The following is a 9442-nucleotide window of genomic DNA, read 5'->3' as shown; positions in this document are numbered from 1 at the left end:
GAGTTGCATCCATCCAATAAGAGACCGAGTGGAAGTGACAGTTCTGTCAGTCGAATATGAGACTTCTAATGGCAGGGTTGTGAGTTTGAGTGCCATTCTGTTTTTCCGTTTTTTAAGGCTTCATGAGCAGAGAGTACAGGGAGTGTTTGAAATGAGCAAGTCTCGCTTTGATTCAGGACTCTTACCTCTCAGCAGCATCTCACTATGAAAGATTGAATTTGGTCTCATTTCATTCTCAGCTCGGGGTCTGTGCGGCTCAGTGGCACTTCTGGCTGTCTCCCGCTTCACAATCCATCAGTACTGAGAAAGCAATGGGGAATATTACTCACATGTTGTGTTCTTTAATTTTTTGGAAAACTTGAATGTATGTATTTTCTTCCAAAACAAGGACACCAAGACGTTGTTAATGGAGAGCTGAAATAGCTCAGTTGGGAGAGCGTTAGACTGAAGTTCTAAAGGTCCCTGGTTCAATCCCGGGTTTCAGCAATTTCGCTTCCTTATGCTTCCCTTGCCTTGGTTCTGATTTTCCAGTTGCACAATTTGCATTGAAATTATTTACCAAGCACCAGTGGATTGAATTTGAGAAACAACACAGAGTCATTCACAACAAAGAAGGTGGTCATTTGGCCTATCACGTCCATGCTGGCTCTCGCCGGAGCAATCTAGTCAGTTCCACTCACCAGCTCGATCCCTTTCCTCCTGCAAGTTTCTTTCCTTCAAGTATCCATCCAATTTCCTTTTCAAATCATTGATTGTCTCTGCTTCCACCACACTCGTGGGCCAAGACATTACCACCCACAACATAAAATATTCCACCTCATCAAGGATGGGAAATACTTACATCTTCTATATTTGCTTATTCTCTATTTCTATGAGAATAGACTGGCAGTCAACATGAAAGGAAACCCAAAAATCTTCGAACAGCATGTAAATGATAAGTGGGTAGTAAGAGGTTGAGTTGGTCCCATTAGGGACAAAAAGGATAATATAAGATTAGAGGTGCAGGGCAATGTTAATCTACTTAATGAGTACTTTGCATCAGTGATCACTAAGGAAGTGGAATTTGACAAAATATCAGTTGAAGTGAAGAAAGTAGAGGCAATGGAGAGAGTACAAATTCGGAGAGGGAGGTACTAAAAAGGCTGGCTGTGCTCAGGGAAGATAAATCACCTGGTCCGGATGGCTCACATCCCAGGTTGCGAAAGGAAATGCGGATGCAGATAACGGAAGGGCTTGCTATAATCTTCCAATCTTCCCTGGATACGGGGGAGGTGCCAGAGGATTAAACAGTGGCAAATGCGACACCCTTATTCAAGAAAGGGTGTAAGGACAGTCCGGGTAACTACAGGCTAGTTAGATTAACAGCAGCGGTGGGTAAAGTTTTAGAAAGAATAATCAGGGTAAAAAATCAACAGTCACTTGGAGAGGTTCGAGTTAATTAAGGAGAGTGAGCATGGATTTATAAATGGGAGTTCATGCTTGACTAATCTAACTGCATTTTTTGATGAACTAACAGAGCAGGTTGATGAAGGGAAAGCAGTGGATGTTGTTTACATGGATTTTAAGGAAGCGTTTGACAAGGTACCACATAAAAGGGCGGTTAACAAAATTGAGGTTCGTGGTATAGGAGGGTCAGTGTCCAATTGGATAGAAAATTGGTTTAAGGACAGAAAACAGCGAGTCTTATTAAATGGTTCTTTGTCATACTGGAGGATAGTCGACAGTGGTGTTCCCCAAGGGTCAGTGCTAGAACCACTGCTTTTTTTACTCAAGGTAAGTGACTTGGATCTTGGAATACAGAGTAGAATCTCAAAATATCCCGATGACAACAAACTTGGAGGAGCGGTAAACAGTGAGGATGATATGAACTGCCTGCAACAGGACAGTGATAGGCTAGCAGAATGGGCAGACAGGTGGCAGATGGAATTTAATAGTGACAAGTGTGAGGTGATGTATTTTGGCATAAGGAATAGGGAGAGGCAATATATACTTAATGGCACAGTTCTAAAGAGTGCACTGGAATAGAGGGACTTGGGGTTCATGTGCATCAATCTTTGAAGGTGGCAAGACATATTGCGAGAGTGGTTCGCAAAGCATATGGGATCTTGGGCTTGAAATTGAGGCATTGAGTACAAAAGCAGGGAAGTTATGCTGAACCATTATAAAACTCTGGTTAGGCCCCAATTCGAGTGTTGCTTCCAGTTCTGCTCAGCAGACTTTAGAAAGAATGTGAGGGTCCTTGAGAGGACGCAGAGGCGATTTACCAGAATGGATACAGGGATGGGGGATTTTAGTTACAAGGTTAGGTTGGAAAAGCTATGATTATTCTGCCTATATCAAAGGAGATTGAGTGGAGAATTGATAGAGGTGTAAAACACCTCTAGAGAACAGGCCATCCTGGACTGGATATTGTGTAATGAGAAAGGATTAGTTAACAATCTTGTTGTGTGGGGTCCCTTGGGGAAGTGCACCCATAATATGACAAAATTCTTCATTAAGATGGAGAGTGAGAGAGTTGATTCCGAGACTCGGGTCCTGAATCTAAACAAAGAAAACTATGAAGGTATGAGGCGGGAGTTGGCTATGATAGATTGGGGAACGTTACTTAAAGGGTTGACAGTGGATAGGCAATGGCAAGCATTTAAAGAGCGCATGGATGAATTACAACAATTGTTCATTCCTGTCTGTGCAAAAGTAAAACAGGAAGGGTGGCTCAACTGTGGCTTACAAAAGAAATTAAGGAAAGTATTAGATCCAAGGAGGAGAAATATAAAATGGCCAGAACAAGCAGCAAACCTGAAGATTGTGAGCAGTTTGGAATTTAGCAGAGGAGGACAAAAGGATTGATTAAGAAGGGGGAACTAGAGTATGAGAGTAAGCTAGCAAAGAACATAAAAACTCACTGTAAAAGCTTCTATAGATATGTGAAGAGAAAAAGATTAGTGAAGACAAATGTGGGCCCCTTACAGTCAGAAACGGGGGAATTTATAATGGGGGACAAAGAAATGGCAGACCAATTAAATACATACTTCGGATCTGTCTTCACAACGGAGGATACAAATTATCTCCCAGACATGTTGGGGAACATAGGGTCTAGTGAGAAGGAGGAACTGTATGAGATCAGTATTAGTAGGGAATGTTTGGGAAATTGATGGGATTGAAGGTCGATAAATCCCCAGGGCCTGATAATCTACATCCCAGAGTAATTAAGGAAGTGGCCCTTGAAATAGCAGATGCATTTCTGGTCTTTTTTCAAAATTCTATCGACTCTGGAACAGTTCCAATGGATTGGACGGGAGTTAATGTAACTCCACTATTTAAAAAAAGAGGCAGAAAGAAAACAGCGAATTATATACCGGTTAGCCTGACATCAGTCGTGGGGAAAATGCTGGAGTCCATGATAAAAGATGTAATAGCAGAGTGCAATAATAACACGTCTCCACTCCTAGTATTTCTAAATCCCACACATTCACTATAATGTGAACAATTATTTCCTGTTGTGTCTCTCTCAGATTTGTAAACTTCACTGTATTGGAGTGAGGTGACATCTACTGGCGGGAAGCAAGAACTGCAATCAAACAGCAGAAACTCCACAGTCTGTCAGGGTGAAAGAAACATTGCAATGTGAGGATACAGCGAAGTGGTTTGATTGGGTAGATGGAGACATGATTCCACTTGTGGTGGTGTCTGAAGCAAAGGCCAGACATACAAAATTGTCATTAATAAAAGAAATGAGGAATTCATGAAAAATGTAGTAACGTAGTGAATGGTTAGAATGTGGATAGAATAGAAAGTGAGATTGGATGGACAGACGCAGTCTGAAAGGATGGCTGAAACAAAAGGTGAGTGCCCTGAAACGTTAACTGTGTTTCTCACAGCACAGATGCTGCCAGAGCTGCTGAACATTTCCAGCACTCTCTGTTTTTATTTCAGCATTTGCAGGATGTTGCTTTGATCTGAAAAAAAATGGATGATTGGCTGTGGGGTTCCAGTGAAATTCCACAGCAGCTAATAAAGCCTGACCTGCCAGTGGCTCGTTGGTCTAGGGGTATGATTCTCGCTTAGGGAGTATGGTTAATTAACATGCGAGAGATCTTGGGTTTAAGTCCCGGATGAGCCCTGGTCTGCTGGCATTTTTAGATTAAGGTTATCTATTGGTTTCAGCCTTGCAGAAGGTGGAATTGACTTCCATACGGAGCTGGCTTGAGGACCAGACAACTGGATTCAAAGAGCTTGTCGACAAAATTGCAATTAACTAAATGTACAGATAGCCAAGTGGGAATATAAAGTTGTTGCTGTAATTGTGACCTGACTCCAAAAACAACAGGACTGGGTTCTGAACTGGAATGGAATGGAATTCTTCAGTGTTTCTGTTGTTTGGCTTGCATTGACACATCAATTTTCTTGTGTTTCACTTTGTTGATGCCTTTAAATAATTGTGGATCCTTCTTCAGAGTGTCTTCTTTCACCAGGTCGTTCTGACCTCTGATGATGTTGATCGTAATCAGCTTCAATTCGCTGATAGTTTTGGAAGTGAGCAGATTTCCTTTGCTTGATTCTACAACATGGAACTCAGTCTGACATGTGGACCCATGGGAGGATTTGAATGCCACCCCTGCGTTGGAGTTGCATCCATCCAATAAGAGAGCGAGTAGAAGTGACAGTTCTGTCAGTCGAACATGAGACTGTTAATGGCAGGGTTGTGAGTTTGAGTGCCATTCTGTTTTTCCCTTTTTTAAGGCTTCTTGAGCAGAGAGTACAGGGAGTGTTTGAAATGAGCAAATCTCGCTTTGATTCAGGACTCTTACCTCTCTGCAGCATCTCGCTGTGAAAGATTGAATTTGATCTCATTTCATTCTCAGCTCAGGGTCTGTGCGGCTCATTGGCACTTCTGGCTGTCCCCCGCTTCACAATCCATCAGTACTGAGAAAGCAATGGGGAATATTACTCACATGTTGTGTTCTTTAATTTTTTGGAAAACTTGAATGTATGTATTTTCTTCCAAAATAAGGACACCAAGCCACTATTAATGTTGGGCTGAAATAGCTCAGTTGGGAGAGTGTTAGACTGAAAATCTAAAGGTCCCTGGTTCAATCCCGGGTTTCAGCAATTCCGCTTCCTTATGCGTCCCTTGCCTTGGCTCTGATTTTCCAGTTGCACAATTTACTTTGAAATTATTTACCAAACACCAGTGGATTGAATTTGAGAAACAACACAGAGTCATTTGCAGCACAGAAGGTGGTCGTTTGGCCTATCACGTCCATGCTGGCTCTCCCCGGAGCAATCTAGTCAGTTCCACTCACCAGCTCGATCCCTTTCCTCCTGCAAGTTTCTTTCCTTCAAGTATCCATCCAATTTCCTTTTCAAATCATTGATTGTCTCTGCTTCCACCACACTCGTGGGCCAAGTCATTACTACCCACAACATAAAAAAGTTCCACCTCATCAAGGATGGGAAATACTTATATCTTCTATATTCAGCTTATTCTCTATTTCTATGAGAATAAAATGGCAGTCAACATGAAAGGAAACCCAAAAATCTTCGAGCAGCATGTAAATGATAAGTGGGTAGTAAGAGGTTGAGTCGGGCCTATTAGGGAGAAAGAGGATAATATATGCTTAGAGATGCAGGGCAATGTTAATCTGCTTAATGCGTACTTTGTATCAGTGATCACTAAGGAAGTGGAATTGGACAAAATATCAGTAGAAGTGAAGAGAGTAGAGGCAATGGATAGGGTACAAATTGAGAGAGGGAGGTACTAAAAAGGCTGGCTGTGCTTAGGGTAGATAAATCACCTGTTCCGGATGGCTTGCATCCCAGGTTGCGAAAGGAAATGTGGATGCAGATAACGGAAGGGTTCAGTATAATCTTCCAATCTTCCCTGGATATGGGGGAGGTGCCAGAGGATAAACAGTGGCAAATGCGACGCCCTTATTCAAGAAAGGGTGCAAGGACAGTCTGGGTAACTACAGGCTAGTTAGATTAACAGCAGTGGTGGGTAAGGTTTTAGAAAGAATAATCAGGGTAAAAAATCAACAGTCACTTGGAGAGGTTTGAGTTAATTAAGGAGAGTGAGCATGGATTTATAAATGAAAGTTCATGCTTGACTAATCTAACTGCATTTTTTGATGAACTAACAGAGCAGGTTGATGAAGGGAATGCAGTGGATGTTGTTTATATGGATTTTAAGGAAGCGTTTGACAAGGTACCACATAAAAGGGCGGTTAACAAAATTGAGGTTCGTGGTATAGGAGGGTCAGTGTCCAATTGGATAGAAAATTGGTTTAAGGACAGAAAACAGCGAGTCTTATGAAATGGTTCTTTGTCAGACTGGAGGATAGTCGACAGAGGTGTTCCCCAAGTGTCAGTGCTAGAACCACTGCTTTTTTTTGCTCAAGATAAATGACTTTGATCTTGGAATACAGAGTAGAATCTCAAAATATCCCGATGACAACAAACTTGGAGGAGTGGCAAACAGTGAGGATGATATGAACTGCCTGCAACAGGACAATGATAGGCTAGCAGAATGGGCAGACAGGTGGCAGATGGAATTTAATAGTGACAAGTGTGAGGTGATGTATTTTGGCAGAAGGAATAGGGAGAGGCATTATATACTTAATGGCACAGTTCTAAAGAGTGTGCTGGAATAGAGGGACTTGGGGTTCATGTGCATCAATCTTTGAAGGTGGCAAAACATATTGCGAGAGTGGTTAGCAAAGTATATGGGATCTTGGGCTTTATAAATAGAGGCATTGAGTACAAAGCCGGGAAGTTATGCTGAACCATTATAAAGCTCTGATTAGGCCCCAATTGGAGTGTTGCTTCCAGTATTGCTTACCACACTTAAGAAAGAATGTGAGGGGCCTTGAGAGGATGCAGAGGAAATTTACCAGAATGGATCCAGGGATGGAGGATTTTAGTTACAAGGTTAGGTTGGAAAAGCTAGGGTTGTTCTGCCTGTATCAAACGAGAGTGAGGGAAGAATTGATAGATGTGTTTTAGGCTATGACAGTTTTAAATAAGTTGGCAAGGAAACATTGTTCCCGTTAACTATTGGTACAAGGACTAGGGGACACAGACTGAAGGTTTTGGACAGGAGGTACAGGGGGAATGTGCGGAATAACTTTTTTACACTGATTGGTGATGATCTGTAACTCGCTGCCCACGAGGGCGGTGGAAATGGAGATAATCGAGGATTACAAAAGGAATTTGAATGGGCACTTGAAGGAAATAATTTTACAGGGCTATGGGGATCGAGCAGACAAGTAATAACTCGTCTCCACTCCTAGTATTTCTAAATCCCACACATTCACCAGAATGTGAACAATTCTTTCCTGTTTTGTCTCTCTCAGATTTGTAAACTTCACTGTATTGGAGTGAAGTGACATCTACTGGCAAGAAACAAGAACTGCCGTGATGAGATCAGCCATGATTGTATTGAATGGCAGAGCAGACTCGAGGGGCTGAATTGCCGACTCCTGCTTCTAGTTCTTATGTTCATAGAATCACACAGCACAGAAGGAGGCCATTCGGCCCCATTGTGCCTCTGCTGACTCTCTAACAAAAAGATGCAATTAGTCCAACCCCCTGCCTATTTCCCCATAATCCTGGAGAATTTCACTTTGAAATATTTGTCCAATTCCTTTATGAAAGTTATAATTGAATCTGTTTCCACCACCCTGTCAGACAATTCATTCCAAATCCGAATCAGTTACTGGGTTAAAAGATCTCTCCTCACCTCCCCTTGACATTTTTGGCCAATTATTTTAAATCTGTGTCCTCTGGTTACTGACCCCCAGGACATTGGAAACAGTTTCTCCCTCTCTACCGTATGAAAATCCTTCATGATTCTGAACACCTCTATTAAATCTTGCCTTAACCTTCTCTACTCTGAAGAGAACAATCCCAGCTTCACCAGCCTGTCCAGAGAACTGACACCCCTCATCTCTGGGATCATTCTGGTAAATCTCCTCTGAACTGTCTCAGAAGCTTTGATGTCCTTTCTAAAGCCTGGTGCCCAGAACTGGACACATTACTCGAGCTGAGATCGAGCCAGCGACGCCCACATCCCACGAACGAATAAAAAAACGCTCCCTGCCCAGTCCCCAAATCTTATTCATTTAGAAACGCTCCCTGCCCAGTCTCCAATTCTTATCGATTTACAGACGCTTCCTGACCAGTACCCAATTCTTATCGATTTACAGATGCTTCCTGACCAGTACCCAAATCTGAATCATTTAGAGACGCTCCCTGCCCAGTCCCCAATTCTTATCCATTTACAGACGCTCCCTGACCAGTATCCAAATGTTATTTATTTGGAGACCCTCCCTGCCCAGTTCCCAATTCTTATCCATTTACAGACGCTCCCTGACCAGTACCCAAATTTTATTCATTTAGAGACGCTCCCTGCCCAGTCTCGAATTCTTCTCCATCTCCAGACGCTCCCTGCCCAGACCCCAATTCTTATCCATTTATAGACGCTCCCTGACCAGTACCCTAATTTTATTCAATTAGAGACGCTCCCTGCCCAGTCCCCAATTCTTATCCATTTACAGACGCTCCCTGACCAGTACCCAAATTTTATTCATTTAGAGACGCTCCCTGCCCAGTCTCCAATTCTTATCCATCTACAGACGCTCGCTGCCCAGACCCCAATTCTTATCCATTTATGGACGCGGTTTCGGGAAGCCTCACCGGGAAAGGCTTCACCGTCGCCATCCGCAGGGATACAGATGGGATTGTTCCATGTTATTGTGGCCCGGAGGCCCTGCTCCAGCTGTGTGAGCCCGCAAAGGGCGCGGTCTTCTCGCACTTTGTGAATATCCCGCTCCAACTCCGAACCCGCAGCTCCAGCTCCTGACAGAGCTGTCTCTAAAGCGCCTGTGCGCCCCGCTCCTGTAACAGATTGGGCCGCTGAGCATTCTGGGTACCACACCTGTCATTAATGCTATTCTTTCAGCTGAAAGGTTTTATTACGTACATTTCATGTCCTGGTATCGTCGTGAGTGTTTTCTTTTGTACCTGTCAATGCCTGGGAGGATAGAGTCAGCTTCACTTTGTAGCCATGAGTTTCTGGTGTGAGAAAGTGGTGTTTAACTCAGTATATTTCAGTTTTTGGTCTGTGACTGTGGGTATTATTCAGTACCTGTTTGTTTCTGCTATTGCTCTGTGAGTTTCACCACATATCTTTCAACAACTTGTATGTGAGCATCAGCTTTTGTCTCTATCTATCAGTTTCTGAGAAGTGAGAAAGGGTTTGATTCTATCCCTATCAGTTTCTGTTACATGCATGTGTCTTTAATCTGCACCTCCTCTGAGTGTGTCTTCTTCTCTGCACTTGTAGGTGAGTATGTGTTTTGCTTTGTATCTCTCAGTCTTTGAAGTGTGAGCCTGGGTTTGTCCCTAATTTCCTTTTTACCTTGCAGTTGGGATATGAAAGAAA

At 42.9% G+C, this 9442-nt stretch overlaps 2 non-coding genes across 2 annotated transcripts; both read left to right on the top strand.

The window, feature by feature from the left end:
- The first annotated feature begins 413 nt into the window (after positions 1-413).
- trnaf-gaa (transfer RNA phenylalanine (anticodon GAA)) lies at positions 414-486 on the top strand. The gene has a single exon. It is a non-coding gene; the product is annotated as a tRNA-Phe (tRNA).
- A 4550-nt stretch (positions 487-5036) lies between these two features.
- trnaf-gaa (transfer RNA phenylalanine (anticodon GAA)) lies at positions 5037-5109 on the top strand. Its single transcript has one exon. It is a non-coding gene; the product is annotated as a tRNA-Phe (tRNA).
- Positions 5110-9442: the final 4333 nt, after the last annotated feature.

Source organism: Heterodontus francisci, unplaced genomic scaffold (assembly GCF_036365525.1).
Source record: "Heterodontus francisci isolate sHetFra1 unplaced genomic scaffold, sHetFra1.hap1 HAP1_SCAFFOLD_58, whole genome shotgun sequence".
NCBI lineage: Eukaryota > Metazoa > Chordata > Chondrichthyes > Heterodontiformes > Heterodontidae > Heterodontus > Heterodontus francisci.
Note: the sequence above shows the minus strand (reverse complement) of the source record. Positions and strands in the feature narration are given on the sequence as shown.